The sequence below is a fragment of the Scyliorhinus torazame genome, chromosome 4 (assembly GCF_047496885.1).
Source record: "Scyliorhinus torazame isolate Kashiwa2021f chromosome 4, sScyTor2.1, whole genome shotgun sequence".
Lineage (NCBI taxonomy): Eukaryota > Metazoa > Chordata > Chondrichthyes > Carcharhiniformes > Scyliorhinidae > Scyliorhinus > Scyliorhinus torazame.
In genome coordinates, this window is record NC_092710.1 from 37,722,724 (window position 1) to 37,744,529 (window position 21,806).

At 48.6% G+C, this 21,806-nt stretch overlaps 1 protein-coding gene across 1 annotated transcript in view; it reads right to left on the reverse strand.

Moving 5' to 3' along the window:
* LOC140410933 (rho GTPase-activating protein 4-like) overlaps window positions 1–21,806 on the reverse strand; it is a 206,250-nt gene that overhangs the window by 116,545 nt on the left and 67,899 nt on the right. The window lies entirely within an intron of this gene.

A 21,806-nucleotide genomic window follows, 5' to 3' on the forward strand; every position in this document is an offset into this window, starting at 1 on the left:
AGGCACGCGCAGTCGCTGCTATCACCCCCCCCCCCTCGTTTACGCACAATGGGCACTGCCATCTTCACCCCCGGACCATGTGCTGCCAGTGGGTGCCACCATCTTCTCCCCCTCAGACCACGCGCGGCTAGTGGGCGCTGCCATCTTCTCCCCCTCATACCAAGCTCGGCCAGTGGGTGCCGCCATCTTCCCTTCCGCGCAACACGTGCGGCCCATGGGTGCCGCCATCTTGTTCAACCCCTGCCATGTGCGGCCCATGGGTGCCGACATCTTGTTCAACCCCTGCCACGTGCGGCCCATGGATGCCGCCATTTTGTCCTCCCCAAGATCTTCAGGCGCCGCCATCTTGTCTCCCCCACGGCACATGGGCACCACCAGCGTTCCAGGACCCGTGACCCATGGGCACCCCATCATTCGACACCAGCGACGACCAACTTCGACTCGCCTCAGTGACCATCGACCAGTCTCGTCCGCACAACCTGGCGACCGCATCAACCAGCGTTATAATCGACGGACACGTGACCTCTTGCCTGCTGGACTCTGGGAGCACCGAAAGCTTCATCCATCTGGATACGGAAGTCCACATCCGGGATGTCGCTCCCGACTCGGCTGGCAGCTCCAGGACCCGTCCTTCTCCGTAGAGACGTCCGACCACACAAGGCGGACCCATTGGTGGAGAGGGTGCAGTTGCTCCATGTGAACCCCCAGTATGCCTACGTGGCGTACTCCGATGGCCGCCAGGATACTGTCCCCCTCAGGGACCTGGTACCAGTAGGTTCCACACACACACACACCGCTGGCCCGGCTCCACCCCCACCCCCCTCCCCCAGGCGCTCCGAGCAGCAACCCCTCCAGGACCATCCTGCTCATGCCCGAGGATGAAGAGGATTTCAGCATGCTCCCAGAGTCACCGAAGACCAGACCAGCATCGGCATCGCCGCCACTACTGCTTCGCTCCCAGCGGCACATCAAGGCCCCGGACCAGTTAAACCTCTAACTGGTTCACTGGACTTCAAAATTTGCAAATATTGTATGTCTAAATTCAATTTCTGGATATAGTTCTCCACCACCCCCGCCGTACTCAATTGTAACAGGGGGTGAATGTGGTAGACCACTGTTGCACCTATATTAAGTGATGTACGGTAGGACCTGTACTACAGGTATGGCGGTAGTCCCTGCCTGCTGGCTCCGCCCAGTAGGCGGAGTATAAGTATGTGTGTCCTCAGTGAAGCAGCCATTTCACCAGCTGCTGTGGCGGCCACACATCTTAGAGCAATAAAGCCTCAGTTGTATTCAACTCTTGTCATTGTCCAATTGATCGTGCATCACAGACCGTCACCACCCTCTGGGTAAAAATGTTTTTCCTCAAATCCCCCCTGAACATCCTGCCCCTCATCTTTAACTTGTGTCCCCTTGTAACTGACCCTTCAACGAAGGTGAACAGCTGCTCCCTGTCCCCTATGCACCCTGTCCATGGCCCTCATAATCTTGCACACCTCGATCAAGTTGCCCCTCAGTCTTCTCTGCTCCAGTGACACCAACCCAAGCCTACCCAACCTATCTTCATAATTTAGTGTCTCCAGTGTTCGGACTGTCGGAGCGTTGAGCAACAGAATTAGCGACAAAGAGAAGAACGGGGTTAGAACTGCGACAAAATTATCAAATCCCTCTCACCTCGGCTCAATAAAATAGCTTAGACATCAGATACAGAAGCAGAATTAAGCCATTCCACCCATCAAATGTGCTCTGCCATTCGATCATGGTTGATATGTTTCTCACCCCCATTCTCCTGCCTTCTCCCCTTAATCGCTAATGCCCTTATTAATCAAGAATCTATCTATCTCTGTCTTAAAGACACAGTGACTTGGCCTCCAGAGCCTACTGCTGCAATAAATGCCACAGATCCACCACCCTCTGGCTGGAGAAATTCCTCCTGATCTCAGTTTTAAAGGATCATCCCTTCAGTCTGAGGCTGTGCCCTCGGGTTCTAGTTTCTCCTACTGGTGGAAACATCCTCACAACGTCCACTCTATTTAGGCCTCTCAGTGTTCTGCAAGATCCCCCTCAGCCTTATAAACTCTATCGAGTACAGGCCCAGAGTCTTCAACAGCTCCTCATATGACAAGCCCTTAATTCCTGGGATAATTCTCCTCTGGCCAGTACACCCTTCCTTAGATACAGGGCCCCAAATTGCTAATAACATTCCAAATGGGGTCTGATCAGAGCCTTATACAGCCTCAGCAGTACATCCCAGGTCTTGTATTCTAGCCCTCTCGGTGGCCTAACTCAGGTTCTGTACAGCTGCAACATGATTCACCAATTTTTATACTCAATGCCCGGACCACTTAGGGCAAGCATGCCGTGTGCCTTCTTGACTACCTTCTCCACCCACTCTGCCACTTTTAGTGATCTGTGAACCTGTACATCAAGATCTCTCTGCCGATCAATGCTCTTCAGGGTTCTGTCATTTACTGTTTATTTCCCACCTGTATTAGACCTTCCAAAATGCATTACCTCACATTTGTCTGGAGTAAACTCCATCTGCCATCTCTCCGCCCAAGTCTCTAACCGAGCTATAGCCTGCCGTATCCACTGACAGCCCCATTGCTATCCCCAATTCCACCAACCTTTGTGTCATCCGAAAATGTACTATTCAGTCCAGTTACATTTTCCTCCAAATCATTTATATATATTGAAAACAGCAGCCCTCCATTCAGAAAAGCACCCTTCCACTGCCGCCCTCAGTCTTCTATGACCGAGCCAGTTCTATATCCAACATGCCAGCTCACCTCTGATCCCGTTTGATTTCACCTTCTGCACCAGTCTGCCAAGGGGTACCTTGTCAAAGGCTTTACTAAAGTCCATGTGGATAATATCCACTGCCCAATTAAAGGCTTGCGAATCTTCTGCATTCTAGACTCAGGGAGCTCTTTGGATTCTCGCTGATTATATTGATGGGACATTCCCAGGGGTTCTGTGAGCACAAAGGGATATAAGGACAGTTCAGGAAGGTACAATTAACATAGATGAACCATGAACATATTGAATATTGGAGCAGTCATTACATCCGGTAGATATTCCTGCTGCTCCTATTTGTGATATCCCTGCAGACCCTCAGGAGAGCAACACACAGGATTATACTGAGCTGGGAGTGGAAAGAGCAGCTTCCCCAGCAGCATTCTGCATTTTAATGGCTTCATTAGAAGTACAGTTTACAGAATGTTTGTTTCTATTTGCCTTGAGCACAGGCGAACAGTGAGTGGATTTATCAAGGTCTCTCGTATTTTTAAATAAAGGTTAAATATGTCGAATCTCTTTGGCTCCCCAGCCTGAATGGGTGACACAGTAGTCAGCACTGCTGCCTCACAGCTCCAAGGGTCCCACGTTTAATTCCGGCCTCGGGTGACTGTGCGGAGTCTGCAAGTTCTCCCCGTGTCTGCGTGGGTTTCCTCCGCTTTGCTCCCACAGCCCAAAGGTGTGCAGGTTAGGTGGATTACGAAAGATCGGCGACCTGAACAGCGGAGAAGAGCAGGCAACGACACAGGGGGATGGGGAGTAACGTTTTGAAAAAGGAACTGACCGCTATGAAGGAAGCGATCAAGGCGGAGTACCAGGTGGTGATGAAGGGGATGGTGACCGAAGCGATAGCCACTCTTCAGTACACGATAGAAGGCCTGGGACGGAAAGTGGAAGCCCAGGAGAAGACGCTCCTGGACCAGAGAAGGCATCAACGGCCCACAGCGACAGGATAGTGGCTTTGGAGGCCGAGATGAAGAGGTTGGTGGCGGCTCAGGGTAACCTGAAAAGGAAGGTCAACGATGAGGAGAATAGGTCCAGGTGGCAAAACGACCGCATTGTGGATCTGCCAGAGGAGATTGAGGGGAGGGACCCAACTGCGCAATCTAGTTGGGAGGGAAGGCTTTCCAGACCCCCAGTGATGGACAGGGCACACAAGTGGCTCCGACCTAAGCCCAATACTGGGAAGCAATCAAGGGCGATAAATGCAAAGCTGCATCGATTCCAGGAATAGGGCAAAAATCCTGAGGTGGGCCCGACAGGCGAAATCATGATCGTGGGGAGGGCAGAGAGTCAGGGTCTACCAGGACATTGGGGCGGACTTGGCAAAAAGGAGGGCCGAATTCAACAGAGCGAAATCGGCGCTCTACAAAAAAGGGGTGCAATTCGGCATGTTAATCCCGGGCAAACTCTGGGTGACATACAAGGGGAAGGAACATTACTTCAGCACTCCGGCGGAGGCGGATGAGTTTGTTAAAATGAACAACCCGGGGGAGAGCAGACGTGGCAGCGGTGAAAGCGGCAGGGACAGGGGAAGAAAGGGAATGAGAGTGGAGGACGGAGCGAAAACAAAGACTGTAACATGGACTATGTTTTTGCGCGGGACTGTGCTGCCTCGTTTTCGTGTTTGTCTCCTTTCTCAGTTTGAAGATGGGAAACAGGAAAGGGGAGCGAGAATAGGGGAAGCAGGCAAGTGGGAGGGATAGGGGGTGGAGAGGGGGAGGTTAAACAGGGCCCGGTCTAGACCAGCACTGGGAGGGGAGCCACCTGACTAGTGAGGAGGGCTCGCATGGGAAGACAGGCAGTGAGGGAGACCGCGGCGCACCTCTCAGGGGAGAGGGAGCGTCTGGCCAGAAGGGGGGAGAAAGGGCAGAAGGGGGAGAGAACACTCGGGGGGGGGGGGAGGGGGAACCAGAGGGATGGATGGGGGGGGGGGGGGGTTGGGGAAGGGGGGAACAAAGACGGGGGGGGTGCACAGAACGTAAAGGGAACAAAGAGAACAAATGGGACAGACACAGGCCTCGACGGGCATGGAGCAGAGCGAGGAACCAAGATGGCGCCGTAAACTGCCATTCTGGTGGGCCCCTGGGCAATGGGAGACCTCGGAGGGCAAGGGCACGCCCACGTGGCATACACATAGTTAGAGGCCATGTTGGGTGCCTCCTGGGCAAAAGGAAATCCCGGACCGCAGGGACCCGACCTCATGGTGTGGGTGGCGACTGCGGCCATTTTGAACGGTCCCCTAACAACGGAAAACCCCGGAGTGCAGGGGCGCGTCCACCAGGTAAGTATGGTTAATCCCACAGGATCGGGGGGGGGGGGGGAGGCGGTCAGAAACGCCCCCCACCAGGATTGTTACCTGGAACGAAAGGGGACTTAACGGTCTGGTGAAATGATCCAGAGTCTTCACCCACCTAAGAAATGAATGAAATGAAATGAATGAATGTAAATTGCTTATTGTCACAAGTAGGCTTCAAATGAATTTACTGTGAAAAGCCCCTGGTCGCCACATTCCGGCGCCTGTTCGGGGAGGCTGGTACGGGAATCGAACCGTGCTGCTGGCCTGCCTTGGCCTGCTTTAAATGCCAGCGATTTAGCTCAGTGTGCTAAACCAGCCTCTAAACCAGGCTAAAGAAGCCAGAACGCCGACATAACCGACCGACAGGAAACACACCGTAGGGAGAAGGACTGACTGCTGGTAAGGAAGGCTGGGTGGGACACGTAGCTTCGTGCTACGGGAGGAGGGCTAGGGGAGTAGCCATACTGATCAGCAAGAGGACGATGTTTATGGAGTTTATGAAGATGGTTACGTACCCAGGGGATGGTACGTCATGGTCAGCGGTGTCCTGGAAGGGGCACCGATGGTACTGGTGAATGTGTCCGCGCCCAACTGGGACGACACCGAATTAAAAAAAAAAACCATGGCGGAAATCCCTGACATTGACACACTCCGACTGATTATGGGGGGGGGGGGGGGGGGGGGGGGGGCGACTTTAACTGCGTGCAGGACCCAGTGACCGATCAATCAAACCCCAGAACGGAGAGAAAGACAGACATGGTTAGGGAGTTGGGAATATTCATGGAGCAGATGGGGGCGATGGACCTATGGAGGTTCCTACACCCGGGAGTCAATCAATTCTCATTCTTTTCGCAGTTGCACAAGGTATATACCTGCATCGACTCCTTTGCAGTGGGGAACTCGGTGCTTCAAGGAATAAAAGGAGTGGAATACTCAGCGATTGGCATCTCCGACCACACTCCACATTACATGGATGTGAGGTTGGAGACAGGTTATTCCCAGTGCCCCACATGGAGGCTGGGCATGGGAATCCAAGCCAACAAGGCCTTCTGCCAGAAAACATTGCGGGCCATAGGCGATTGAGTTAGTAACAACCTGAACGGGGCGGTCTCACCGTCCACGTTCTGGAAGGCACTAAAGGCCGTGATTAGAGGAGAGTTCATAGCCTACAATCCGTGCAGAGATAGGGAAGAGAGGGCGGCCAGGCAACAGCTGGTCGTCTCCATCTTGGAGGTCGACAGAACGTAATCCGAGGGGTTCCCGGTGGACTTCCATAAAATATTTGCACCAGTCCTGGCCCCACTCCTAAGGGACATGTTCGCAGAGTGACTGGCAGGGGGCATCCTGCCACCCATGCTAGCGTAGGCCACAATCTCACTTATTCCCAAAAAGACCTGACGGAATGTGGATCACACAGACCCATTTCACTGCTGAATGTTGATGTGAAAGTTCTCGCAAAAGTCTTAACCAAAAGGCTGGAGGGCTGCGTACCGGAGGTTGCCGCAGAGGACCAAACGGGCTTTTTCAAGGGTAGGCAACTCACTGCGAACATCAGGCGGCTGCGGAACGTAATAAACACCCTCCCCGGGGAGAGAAACCAGAGGTGATCGTCCCACTGGACGCAGAAAAGGCCTTCGAGAGAGTCAAATGGAAGTACCTCCTCGAGGTACTTGAACGGTTTGGGCTGGGAGCGGGGTTCACCATCTGGATGAGATTCCTGTACAATGCTCCCAAGGCGAGCGTTTGAACCAACACCACCAGGTCTGAATACTTCCAGCTGCAGAGAGGAACAAGTCCGGACTTCTCCCTACCCCCACTCTTGTTCGCGCTCATGATCAAACCCCATGCGATACTCCTGCTGGACGCAAAATGCTGCAAGGGCATCCGGAGAGGGGACACAGATTACACAGTCTTACTCTGCGATTGTTGCTCTCTCTGGTTGTTTCTAAATATGGTGGTCAATATGGTCACCTTCCTTAATTCTAATTACGTTTGCTTTAGAGTCGCCAGGTATCTTTCGATACCGCCACAAGGTTCAAACCCGAATGCTGATCAAGGAATCGGTACACCAGTTAGTTAGTTCAAAGTCAAGACTATTTATTTACATACACAGCAATATCAACTCATGCACGACATACTACAAACTAAACTATCACTACTGCTAAAGCCTATACTTAGCTTCGGGCGCCCACTCAGTCAGAGGAACAATGGCCGTTGTTCGGTTCTGAGGCTGCTGGGGTCAAAGTGGCAGAGGGGAACAGCTAAGGTCGTCCGTCTGGTAGCGAGCGTTGACCTTGGACTTACTTGCTTCTGGTGTAGCTGGTGGACGTGTCTCTCCGCTGTGAGAGCCAAGTCCAAGAGAGTGATTCTCTCTTGGGGCCTTCTTCTTATACCCGAAGGGGGCTTCGCGTGCTTTTGGGCGGGCCTTGCACTTGGCCCCAATCAATTGGGCCATTTCTTGATCATTCGCATTGACCTTGACCAATAAAGGGGTGGGAGCCCTGATGGCTGGGCGGGTCCTAGGTGGCCGTTGGCCTGCTTTGTTTTCTGCATTCGGTTTCAGGAACTGGCGCCGCAAGGTCTGGGGCCAGATTGGTTATTTAAGTATCTTCCTTTGTTACCGGAGATGGGCCGTCCATATGCTAATGGGCCTACAGTTCCAGTCTCGTCTGTTTCTCCAATATGCAAACAGGCTCTGTGCCTGCTTGCTTTCTTAACATTGTCCATTTTTCTCTGCAATCTTTGCAAATGGCCAGTTTGTATTCTGGAAGCGGCCATCTCAGATGACTACACTCTCTCCTTGTGACCCTCAACGCAAAGCGTGACCGATCAAATTACTGCATCATCTTCGTACTCCTCCTAAGTCGGGCACCCATAAGCACTTGACAGGCTCTACACTGCTCTGTCCTATGAATTGCAACTTTTACCCCAATTATTTTATGTACATACATCATTATAAAATTCTACAGGGCGCAATGACATTCAGGCATGCAGTACAAAATAAAAAAACTGGAACCTCCAACTATCCTTAACTAAACTAACCGCAATCAATCACAATAATTTACAACATTTTCAACTGTACAATAGCAGCAACACAGGTCTCTGGTTTGGCAGTCAAGCACAGAGTTTTACATTTCTTTATTCAATCGAAAAGAAAACACACGAAGAAACAGATGTATTTTAATTCACTTAAAGGGGTGGGGGGGGGGGGGGGTAGCGTCCGTGCACAACTGGAGGGATTCTGCTAAGATCCAACTGTAGAGTATGATGGTCGTCTTCATCTTTCCTTCTTTCTGTCTTTTCTTCTTCTGTGGTTCCTGAGGTTCCCGAGTTCTATAGACACAAGCATAATTTCTGTTATTATCTTGTTTAAGATCTCGTCTGTCTGTCTGTCTGTCCTTTATTGCCAATACCCGTTATAATTGGTCACCATCTGTGACTCCCTCATTTTTTTGTAAGCAAATATTTGGGGACAAGTCATCCGACAAAAATACTGACACAGTGCGAGCCGTCATGCAGCCTGTGTGATCTACCGTGCTCGTGTTTGAGGATGTAAATAGCATCTGGAAGCAACCTGAGGGTTGCCATAAAGAAACAAAAGAGTTTTGTACTTAAAAAGCCAAAATGGGGTGCGTATGGGCCGCGGTGGGTAAGAATGAGTGGAATCCCTGGGTAGGACAGTGACCAGTGCCCGAGGTGCTCTACCCGAGCGTAGCTGACCAGAGGGGGGGGTCCTCAGGCAGGGCAGGGATTAGTGCCGTTTTTCTCATGCTTGAGTGACAGGCAAGAACGGTAAGAATTTGTGGTTGTCGTGGGTGCAGCCTCTTATGATTACCTTTGAATCAGAAGAGTAGCTGTGATTGGTTGTCCGTGGACAAACTTGTTCCATTGACTGCCATTGGCCATTAAAAGAGTGGTGGCGTGGAGCTAGGAAAAATTTAAATGGACCAACAACATTTAACATTTACAATAACAAACAAACATACATAATAAACATGGTGCAGGTTCCATCAGAAAGGACACCGTAACTCTCCATTGGTTACTTTTTACCATCATCTGGACACCTCATTGCTCAATAGCGAACAGGGTCGCAAAGTGATTCGTTTGGTGGGAGTCAGACTCTATGTCGTCGTCCTCTCCCGGCTGCCATTCTCTTGACTGGAGTATGTTTGCTAAAGCTGCTTGGGGCGAATTGGGGTCCATCTCACCATTCCGGATGAGCCTGAACGAATTGTCTCGGTGCCAGAGTCTTGCGTCGAGGTTGGAGCTGCAAGGGTTTAAACCGTAATCGTCGGGCGGTGGGTCTGGGTCAGGGGCTTTAATCGTAGCATGGTGTGCTGGGGCTGTCGTCATCGCTATCGCCGTTGCTGTTGCTGTCGCTGCTGGTTGAAGGAAGGGAGAGGCGGAATCGTACCTCTTGGGGTGGAGTCGTAGTCGTGTCTGTGGATGGGCTGGACAAGTTGGGAAATGGTAGGAATACGTTGTTCGTGGGCGGGGCGTTCTCATCTGCTGCTGCAAGCGAGATGTGGTGTGAAATGTTGTTCCGTGAGCCATAAGCCAAAAACGGTTTATGTGGAACTACGCAGACTTGCCATTCGGGTAGGTTTTCTTATACACAGAGGGGCTGACTTTATCTGAGATGGAGTACGGTCCGGAAAATTTGGAGGAAACGAATGAACTGGGGTTGTATCGGGATAGCATCACTTGCTGCCCTATTACAAACAGTGGCATGTACTGTTTTATCAAAGCAAGCCTTGCTTTGTTTCTTGCGGGTTCCAATCCTGACGGCTGCTGCAAGCTGGGCGGCCTTCACATTTTCAACAACCTGTTGTACTGCTTTCTCATGCGTGATGGCGGTGGCTGTGGGGCTGGCAAAATCCAGTCCTAATAAATATTCTGTGCCTTTCATGGGGAGTCCGGTCATGAGGGTGTGGGGGGTGTATCTTGTGGATGTGGATACTGTGTTTCGAATGAACATTAATGCAAATGGGAGAACTGTGTCCCAGGTGCTGTTGCACCATTTTTCTGAGTGTGGCTTTTAGAGTTCTGTTCATCCTTTCTACTATGCCGCTTGATTGGGGGTGGTATGATATATGAAACTTTTGCTTTATTCCGAAAATTGTGAGGACGTTTTTCATCACTCGTCCTGTAAAATGGGATCCTTGATTGGACTCGATACTGAGTGGGCGGCCCCATCTTGGAAAGATGTACAACGAAAACAGCGCGGGAGCAGAGGGAGCCGGGACAGCGAAAACAGCGCCGGAGGGGAGAGCCGGGAGATTTAAAAAGCGCGGGAGGAGAGAGCCGGGAGATTTAAAAAGCGCGGGAGGAGAGAGCCGGGACAGTGCTGGGAGAGGTGAGTGCACAAAAGGTGTGGCAGGAGTGCCTTTAGACACGGAGTGCTGATTGGAACAGAGTGCATCTCAGTTTAGGTGAGTGACTGAGTTCGGGTGAGTGGCTGTGTTTTAGTTGGTGTTCGGGTTTATCCTTGAGGTTCTATAAAAATATATTTAAATTAATTAACTAGTTGAATATGGCTGGACAGGTGATGTGCTGTTGCTGTATGATGATGGAACTGGTGGATCCGATTGAGACCGTCAATGACCACATCTGCAGCAAGTGTTGGCTGCTCGAGAAACTTCGGCTCAGAATTGATGAGCTGAAGACCGAGCTGCTCACACTGCGGCACATCAGGGAGGTGGAACATTACCTGGACGCTTTGTTTCAGGAGGCAGTCACACCCGGTAGAATAAGTTCTGTTAATTCGGACAGTGGTCGGGGACAGAGTGGTGTGACTGCAAGGGAGGCAGGTAGGGGGATCCTGAGTTTAGGAGTTGAGGAGCCTCAGCCCTTGACCTTGTGCAACAGGTATGAGGTACTTGCTCCCTGTGTGGATGAGGAAGAGGGCTGTAGGGTGGATGCGTTGACTGACCACTGCACCGTGGTACAGGAAGCCATTCAAGAGGGGGGAGCAAAACGACAAGTGGTAGCTGTAGGGTATTCTATAATTAGGGAGATTGATGGCATCCTTTGTATGCCAGATCGAGAGTCCCGCATGGTATGTTGCCTGCCCAGTGCCAGGGTGAGGGACATCTCTGATCAGCTTGAAAGGATTTTGGAGAAGGAGGGGGAGGATCCAGTTGTTGTTATTGGGACTAACAACATAGGTAAGACTAGGAAAGAGGACCTGTTTGGGGATTATCAAACACTAGGGACTAAATGAAAGAGCAGGTCCTCCAGGGTTATAATCTCTGGATTACTACCCGAGCCATGTGCCAATTGGCATAGGGTTGAGAAAATTAGAGAAGTTAATACGTAGCTAAAGGAGTGGTGCGGGAAAGAGGGATTCCATTTCATGGGGCATTGGCATCAGTACTGGGGCAGGAGGGACCTGTACCGTTGGGACGGTCTTCACCTGAACCATTCTGGGACCAGTGTTCTAGCGAATAGGATTAATCGGTTGGTCACAAGGACTTTAAACTAGCAAGTTTGGGGGAAGGGAAGTGTAAAGCTATGGACAGTATAATGGTTAATGGAGATCAAGGCAGCAGGTTACGTGACAGGTTATTATGTAGAGATATGGGTTCAAAGACAAGGAAAATTAGGAGAAAGGGTAAAACGAAAAATAAATTGCGAAAAGTTACTGATCAAGGTGTTAGGATTCATAACAAAGACATAAAAAACAGCATAAGTGTACTTTACCTGAATGCTCGTAGTATCCGAAATAAGGTAAATGAGTAGTTGGCGCAAATCATCGTGAATGGCTATGATTTAGTGGCCATTATTGAAATATGGTTAAAAGATGGTCACGACTGGGAGTTAAATACCCAAGGGTATCAGACTATACGAAAGGATAGAATGGACGGGAAGGGCGGTGCTATAGCTTTGTTGTTTAAGGATGGCATCCGGGCAATAGTAAGGGATGATATTGGTGCTATGGAGGACAAGGTTGAATCATTTTGGGTGGAAATCAGGAATAGTAAGGCAAAAAGGTCACTGATAGGAGTAGTCAATAGGCCACCAAATAGTAACAGGATGGTAGGGCAGGCAATAAGCAAAGAAATAACGGATGCATGTAGAAATAGCACAGTGGTTATCATGAGAGATTTAAACCTGCATATCGATTGGTTTAACCAGGTTGGTAAAGGCAGCCTTGAGGAGGAGTTTATAGAATGCACCCGGGATAATTTCCTGCAACAGTATGTAATGGAACCTATAAGGGAACAAGCGGCCCTAGATCTGGTCCTGTGTAATGAGGCAGGATTGATTAATGATCTCATAGTTCGGGATCCTCTTGGAAGGAGCGACCACAATATGGTGGAATTTAAAATACAGTTGGGGGATGACAAGGTAAAATCAAACACTAGTGTTTTGTGCTTAAACAAAGGCGAGTACAATGGGATGAGAGAAGAACCAGCTAAGGTAGACTGGGAGCAAATACTTCATGGTGAAGCAGTTGAGGAACAGTGGAGAACCTTCCGAGCGATCTTTGACAGTGTTCAGAAAAGGTTCATACCGACAAAAAAGAAAGACGGTAGAAAGTGGAAAAATCGATCGTGGATATCTAAGGAGGTGAGGGAGAGTATCAAATTTAAGGAAAAAACATACAAAGTGGCAAAAAATTAGTGGGAGACTAGAGGACTGGGAAGTCTTCAGGGGACAACAGAAAGCTACTAAAAAAGCCATAAAGTAGAGTAAGGTAGACTATGATAGTCAACTGGCTCAGAACATAAAAGCAGATAGTAAAAGCTTCTACAAATATATAAGACAAAAAAGAGTGGCTAATGTAAATATTGGTCCTTTGGAAGATGAGAAGGGAGATTTAATAATAGGAGACGGGGAAATGGCTGAGGGGCTGAACAGGTTTTTTGGGTCAGTCTTCACAGTGGAGGACACAAATAACATGCCAGTGACTGATGGAAATAAGGATATCACAGATGAGGACCTTGAGATGATTGTAATCACTAAGGAGGCAGTATTGGGCAAGCTAATGGGGCTAAAGGTAGACAAGTCTCCTGGCCCTGATGGGATGCATCCCAGAGTGTTAAAAGAGATGGCTAGGGAAATTGTAAACGCACAAGTGATTATTTATCAAAATTCACTAGACTCTGGGGTGGTCCCAGAGGATTGGAAAGTAGCAAACGTGACACCACTGTTTAAAAAAGGAGGTCGGCAGAAAGCGGGTAATTATAGACCGGTAAGCTTAACTTCGGTTGTAAGGAAAGTGCTGGAATCTATCATTAAGGAGGAAATAGCGGAGCACCTGGAGGGAAATTGCCCCATTGGGCAGACGCAGCATGGGTTCACAAAGGGTCGGTCGTGTCTGACTAATTTGGTAGAATTTTTTGGGGACGATACCAGTGCAGTAGATAACGGGGAGCCAATGGATGTGGTATATCTGGATTTCCAGAAAGCTTTTGACAAGGTGCCAGACAAAAGGTTGCTGCATAAACTAAAGATGCATGGCATTGAGGGTAAAGTGGTTGCATGGGTAGAGGATTGGTTAACTAACAGAAAGCAGAGAGTGGGGATAAATGAGTGTTTCTCTGGTTGGCAACCTGTAACTAGTGGGGTCCCTCAAGGATCAGTGTTGGGCCCGCAGATGTTCACAATTTACATAGACGATTTGGAGTTGGGGACCAAGTGCAATGTGTCAAAGTTTGCAGACGACACTAAGATGAGAGGTAAAGCAAAAACTGCAGAGGATACCGGAAGTCTACAGAAGGATTTGGATAGGTTAGGTGAATGGGCTAGGGTCTGGCTGATGGAATGCAATGTTGCCAAGTGTGAGGCTATCCATTTTGGGAGGAAAAACAGCAGAATGGATTATTATTTAAACGGTAAGATGTTAAAATATGCTGCTGTGCAGAGGGACCTGGGTGTGCTGGTGCATGAGTCGCAAAAAGTTGGTGTGCAGGTGCAACAGGCGATTAAGAAGGCTAATCGAGTTTTAGGTGTCCTATATAATCTATTTGCTAATTCCTCCAAGGGCCATTAACGGGGTGGGTGTGACTAAGCTGAGCCTTTCTTGCATATCTGTCCGGATTGTTCTGGGCACAGATTCAGCAAATATCAATGTAATGAGTAACATTGGCTTTTAAATCAGGCCACCAGCAGATAGGTCTGAGGTGGGCTCGGGTGGGTTCAATGCCCTGGTGTCCATGATTGTCATGGAACTGGTAAATAATTCGATTCCTGTCCTGGCTGGGGATTACATAAATGCCGTCTTTTAGAATCACACCGTCATGTGTGGTTATCGTGTTTTTAAACTTATCATAAGGGGCTGGGAAGCTGCCTTTTAAAACTTCCCTGAGCTTCTCATCTTCCTTTTGAGCCTTTGCCAAATCCTGAATGTTGGTCTGTGAGACCTGAACCGCATGTACTGGGGCGCTTTCGGGGGCGGGGTTCCAAAAGTGACCATGTCTGGAACCTGCTTTCGCTAGGGCGTCTGCTTTAACGTTACCAGGGGGGAAGAACGATAATGACTGCGAACTTTGATGATTCCATATTTACGGTCTTTGGCCGTTTTCAGAATATGTTAGAGTAATGGAGCTGAGGGTCGGGGCTTTCCGTCTGCGGAAACGAATCCTCTAGTTTCCCACAGGGGTAGGAATTCTGTTAAACTGTTGCAGACAAATAAAATGTCCAAATATATGTCGGCTGGGTTCGGAAACGAGTCTGGGTGAACTACAATATAAGCTATGGCTGTCAGTTCTGCTGCCTGCGAGCCTAAATGTCCTGGCAATTTTAACGAAACCTTTTCTAGGGCGCGTCCCAGTGTGTCCTCTAGATAAATACCGCAACCGTGATTCTTTTCCCATTTAAAACTGTGGAGAAGCCATCCACATAAATTCTCTGGGGTGCGCATGTGTCTGTGGGCTGGGGTCTCTGGAGTGTAGTACATGCTTTCCTGGGGACTGACCTTGGTTTCAAGGGTCCTGTATTATGCTTTGTGGTGATGATCTCACACTCATGTGGGGTACCTGCATAGTGTAAGTCATCGGCAAGGAAAGTGTGGGTCTTGGTTCTCTTAAGTGTGATGTCCCATCCCTATAAACGAAGGGTCCAACGGGCTGCGCGGATTTGGCTGACTCTGCCATCTTTAAGTCGACCATCTAGTAGTAGCTGTGTTGGGGTGAGTTCAGTGAGAATGGGTATGGGGTTGAGTCCTGTAATGTAGGCGAAGTATTGCACTACCCAAAACACTGCGAGCAGGTGCCTTTCGCAGGCAGAAAATCCTTGCTCGACTGGATCTAATACGCGTGAAGCGTATGCCAATGGGCCTAATTGATCATGTCGTTCCTGGAGGAGCACGGCCGAAAGGGTTCGGTCGTTAGTTGCAACCTTAATTGTGTACGGGGAAAGTGAATCTGTGACCTGTAATGCAGGGGCTGTGCTGAGGGTCTTTTTGAAGCATTCCACGGCATCCGTGTGCTGTTGAAGCCATTCCCAAGATGCTTGTTTCTTGAGAAGTTCGGATAGAGGCGCTGCTTTTGAGGCGAAACCGTCGATATGGTTTCGGCAGCAGCTAACCAGTCTTAGAAATGACCAGAGGGCTGAGACATTATGGGGCAGGGTAATTTGATGATCGAGTCGATTCTTTTCTGCTCGATCTCGGGTTTGCCATGTGTGATTATTGTTCCTAAGTAAATCACTTTTTCCTGTAAAATCTGGGCCGCCTTGGGGTTTACTTTACAGCCAATATGGTGTAGGAGTCTTAATAATTCGGCGATAAGCGAAATGTGCTCTCCCGTTGTGTCCGTCTGTAGTAGCAGGTCATCTACATATTGGACCAGACAATCGGGTCGGGAAAATTTTGCTAAACCATTTGCCAGATGTCGGTGGAAAATGGAGGGGGAGTTGTGGAAGCCTTGTGGAAGGCACGTCCACGTATACTGCCGTCCCTGGAATGTGAATGCGAATTTATATTGGCACGCTTTATCCAATGGAATGGACTAAAAGCCGTTGCTAATGTCCAAGACCGAAAATGTTTTTGACTATAGTCCCTGTTTGAGCATGGTCTCGGAACTCGTGGCTATGGTGGGGGCAGCTACTGGGGTTACTTTGTTCAGTTCCCGGTAATCAATGGTCAGTCGCCAAGATCCATCGGGTTTCCTGACGGGCCAAATTGGTGTATTATTCGTGGAGGCTACTGATCGGAGTACGCCTTGATCAAGCAAACTCTGTACAACCTTTGAGATTTCTCCCTCTGCTTCTTGGGGAAAACCATACTGCTTTTGGGGTCTTGGGTCGGGACCTGTAATATTCACTGAACCAGCAATCTTGCCACAGTCGTGCTTGTGCTGTGCAAATGCTGCTTTGTGTTGCCGCAGGACTTCCCTAACCTGTTTGTCCTGACTAATGGCTCGAGGGTCGAAGCAGAAGTCTCCTACTGAGCTAATCCTATTTTCACACTCTTCAACTGTGAGCGTGGCGGGGGCTCGTGCTGCCTTTGCCATTCTCCATACACATTTATTTACCGGATCAAATGAGAGGTTGTGGGAGCTCATGAAGTCAATTCCGAAGATGTGTTTGGCTGTCTGGGGTAGATCGACCAGAGCTACGGGGTGTTTTGTTTTAATGTTCCCTATCTGGATTGCTACAGGGGCTGTGATGTGTCCCTGCCGTAAATGCCCTGTAAAACCATTGAGTGGATTGGTGTCGGCGGTGGGCCACGTGTCTCGCTGAAACATCACGGAGGAATTAAGCGTGGTACCAAAGGAGTTCTACGGGGTGTCCCCAGACTGAGCCTGCCACGACCAGTCTACCGGACTTGTCCCAAAGGGTGTCGCAGACCCAAGTTGGGGAACCTGAACACCGTCAGTCGGTGCCGTTCATATCTGTGTTCTCAGAACAGGCACTAACGCTATGGATTGGCTTTGCCCTATTCTTACTTAGGGTGCCTGTCTATTGGTTTCTCTGCTGCTTCTGGTGTGCATTGCACTCTCGTGCATCATGTCCTAATTGTCAACAATTATAACACTCCTGGGATTTGGGTTGCTGAGTGCTGTTCCTGCCCTCATTTACCCATGCGGGTTTCTGGTGCTTCCTAACTGGATGCATGTCTGCCTGTTCTTCCCCTGTTTTAACAAATGCGGTTTTGCCTTGGATGGACTGTTCCCAAGTGCGGGACAATCTCTTCAAAACCCATTTCTCATTGTGGGCCTCGTCTGAGGGGTCGTAATTTGCGCAAGCTCTCTGTCCTAACTCTGTCACATGAGAGACTAGGATGCAAGTCCATTTGGCTATATTATCTGGCGACAAATGGGAGCGGGATAATTCTCCCAACACTGCAGTAAAATGTATCCACAAGCGTCCAGCAAACGCCGTGGGGTGCTCTGTTTTCTTTTGCCTACACTTGTTTAGGCCTTCTACGGGGTCTCCTTTGTTATAGCCGATTGCATCTAGGATCGCTGTGTGCATTTCATGTAGGGTGCCTCCTCCTACATTCTGTGGGTCGGGAAGGGCTGCCACGACTGAAGGGTCGAGGCTCCCACCAAGTATACCCTATACTCCCGGGACCTGTTTCATCATTGGCGCAGAATTCACTCCAATCCTTTCCCTTTGAGATATTTTCTGATCTCTTCTTCCCATACGGGATACGGTCCGACTCTACTGGTCACTGCGACCTCGAATTCCTGGGGGTTCATCAGGCGTTCCATTGCCTTGATTGCCATTTTTCTCTATCTCTGTGCTCTACTGAATTTGGAACACGAACCTGGGACCCTGGAGCTGTGAAGCAATTGTGCTATCCACACTATTACCGTGCTGCCCAAATTCACTCCTCTACTGCTTTGTGACTAATTTGAGTCACCCATGATTATAGATGTTCCTTTATCACATGTATCTCTAATATGCTGTCTAATGCTATTCCCAACATTACCAATTTGGTGATTCGTGTACTATCGCTACCAATGTTTTTGCCCCTTGGTGTTTCTTAACTCGACCCAGGCAGATTCTACATCATCTGTGCTCATACCTTTCCTCAACAGTGTATCAATATCTTCTTTAATCAACAACCCGCCACCTTTTCCTTTCTGTTCGTCCTTCCTAAAAACTGAATAGCCCTCAATGTTTAATTCCCTGCCTTGGTCATATAGGAACCATGTCTCCGTAATCCCAACTGTATCACATCCCTTTATATCTATCTGCACAACTAATTCATCCATGTTATTTCCAATGTGCCATGCGTTCAGGAATAAAACCTGAAGGTTAAGCCTTTTAATGCTCCTCGCCCTGTCCCTACTATGTTTACAGTGTCAATATCTGATACATGGTCTTGACTTCTCTGCCTATCACCTTTCTTATTCTCCTTGCTGTCTTTTTCTCTTCTTCTTGCTTTTGAGACCAAGTGGTCTGGTGGGAGTAGGAACATGGAATGTTGCACTCCTCACCGCAGAGGCTTGCGGGAATACGCGCCACATCATATCACCTCAACTTGAAGGGTGACATATGGTTAACACTGCCGCCTCACAACGCCAGAGACCCGGGATCAATTCTGGCCTTGAGTCACTGTCTGTGTGGAGTTTTGTACGTTCTCCCCTTGTCTGCTTGGGTTTCCTCCTGATGCTCCGGTTACCTCCCATAGTCCAAATATGGGCATGTTAGGTGGATTGGAGAGGATAAATTGTCCCTTACTGTCCAGGGATATGCAGGTTAGGTTATGGGTCTACGGGGATCAGGGGGAGTGGGAAAGGCCAGAGTGCTTATTCGCAGGATGGGTGCACTCAATGGGACGAATAGCCTCCTTTAGCACTGTAGGGATTCTATGATTGCATCACTACTTTTGAGCTCTGACTTCTGTTGTGGGCCAGAGCTTAGAAACTCCAAAATGTATTATGAAGCTCACCAGACCTATAACTTTTATGTTGAATTTGGCTAGGATACGCACAAGAACCTTCACTTCAGGTGTGATTCAATAGACTTCCGAGGGGCTTTTATCAAAACAAAGCTTATTAGAAGAATGTAGTTAACAGAAATGAAACACTTATCAAGAATTTGTTCTCAATTCCAAACGTGAAAAAATACACAACAGCTACAGTAATCTCTGTATATAACTCTTAATGAATCCCCCCTTAGTAGCTGTTCCAATTCAATACAAAATCCAAGAAACCAAAACCCCTTTCAAGGGCGTGGCCCAACACACTTTAATCTCACTTGAATGGAATCGAAGCAGGTCTGCAGACCTCCGGGAAGCGAATATTTCCTTATTCCTGAAGACAGGAAGAATCCTGAATCGTGCGCCCCATGTCGGCCAATTTCACTCTTGAATGTAGACTTGAAGTTGCTGCAGAAAGTATTAACGCGGAGCCTGGAGGGAGTTCTCCCGCTCGTCATCAAGGGCGAGCAAACTGGCTTCATAAAGGGTGGCAATTTGTGTAACAATATAAAGAGACTGATGAATGTTATTCAGGTCTTTTCTAGACGGGTGTTGGACGGGTTAGTGATCTCCTTCGATGCAGAAAAAGCTTTTGATCAGGGAGAGTGGAATTATTAATTTCATACGTTGTGAAAGTTTGGGCTGGGAGAGAAGCATGGGAAGTGGCTAGGGGGACTTTATGAAGGGCCTCTGATGGTTATCGATTTGAGATTTTTTTTTGCCTCCAGCTAAGAACTAGACAGGGGTTCTCATGTTCTCCGTTAATGTCTGCAATAGTCATAGAGCCTCTGGCAGACATAATTAGGCAGAACACTTTGGTTTCTGGGTTACATGGTGAAGGGAAGCAGCGTAAGACCGTGCAAAACGAAGACAACGTGTTGCTCTTTGTGTCTAAGTCGGACGATTCTGCCCCCGCTATTAAAGTGGTGGATAGATTTAGCCTTTTCTCTGGCAGCAGAATTAATTTAACAAAGTTTGAGACTATACCATTGGGCGGACTCAGAGAGAGACCTCACCCCTTTGCTAATGCTCCACTCAAGTGCAGCACGGTAGCACAGTGGTTAGCACTATTGCTTCACAGCGTCAGGCTCCCAGGTTAGATTCCCGCGTGTGTCAAACAAATCCCGAAAGACATGTTAGGTGATTTGGACATTCTGAATTCTCCCTGTGTGTACCCGAACAGGCGCCGGAGTGTGGAGACTGGGGCCTTTTCACAGTAACCTCATTGCAATGTTAATATAAGCCTACTTGTGACAATAAACATTATTATTATTATTATTAAGTTGTCCCTTTCGGCGTTTGCCTCTCTGAGTATAGTGGTTACCCCCTTTAAATGTTTACAAGGGGAAATCCCCCTCCCTCCCTACCCCCCACACGTTAATTGTATTAAGGTTGTACCTCTCCGTTGGTCATTCTTACCGATTTAGTGGTTGGGCAGAATAACGTTGGTTAAGGGGGATGTGCTGAGCAGTTATTGTATCCTTCACAGACGCTGCCAATCTTGCTTTCTGCTAAGGTCCTAAAGGGATTTAACGGGATTCTTAGATCCTTTATATGGAACAACAAACATATCCTCCTTTCAAACTAGCCAAACGCTGCTTCCCAGTTCGAAAGAGGGTGTTGAATATTAACATCAATTTGTTTCACAGCTGAGGTTTCTCAGAGATTGGGACATGTTCTATACATATGGATGATAAGGGAATAGTGTAGATGGGCTTTAGAGTGGTTTCACAGGTCGGCGCAACATCGAGGGCCGAAGGGCCTGTACTACGCTGTAACGTTCTATGTTCTAGAAGGGACCCCCTCCTCCATTTGGCTCGACATTGAAGCAGGCCAGTCTGTGTACTCCTTACAGGCCCTGTTGTGTTACAGGGATTTGAAGGATTGGTCTGTGTGAGAATCCTGTCATTATCAACACTTGGAGCGTGGAGGATAGTCCGTCAGCTGGAATGGAGGTCAAAATTAACGTCTACTCTCTCTCTCCTATTCAGGGCAACTCAGATTTCCAACCTGGTTTCTGGACCATGGATTCAATATCAAGAGAGATGGAGGTATTTGTATGCTGGGAGATATGTTCCGCGGTGCTTCCTCGTCATTTTTGCTATGACAACAATTTGATATTCAAGGATACTGATTGTTTAACTATCTCCAACTTAGAGACTATATCCTTAAGAAGACATCTTGATGCTTCAATGTCCCTGTTGGGAACACATCCTGCTTTCTGTACATTTAGTACATTTTATGACACTCTGTGCTCCAGGTACTGTGTGAGGTTATTGGAAACACTGCAGTCTTTGGGAAAAGACTTTTCAGTCAGAATTGATGCGGAGACTTGGGGTATTATACAAGAAAATGCTTGTAAAATTTCAATATGTGCCAAAATAAAAGTTCCAGGTATTACACCGTCTGCAGAACACACCAAGCTAGAGATCCAGGTTTGATCTGCTATATCCGCGTTGTGACAAAAGTTCAAGGTGGTCGAGGGTGACTTCATTCACTGTGCGTGGTCATGTGTCAAAACTCAACCCTTCTGGGCTGGAATACTTAAAGAACTTGAGACGATATGAGGTATGGCCTTTGAATTCGTCTATTGTGTGGTGCTGGGGGATGGGTTTTTTTTCTTTGTGGAGTTGTCACTTTGTAAGGGGTGATCACAATGCATCCATGAGCGCTGAGGGCCATCAGCAGCAGCAGAGTTGTATTCAACCGCAATCTGCAACCTCATAGTGCGGCACAACCCCACTCTACCATTACCACCAAGTCAGAGGATCAGCCCTGGTTTAATGAAGAGTTCAGGAAGGCATGCCAGGAGCAACATCTGGCAGCCCGAAA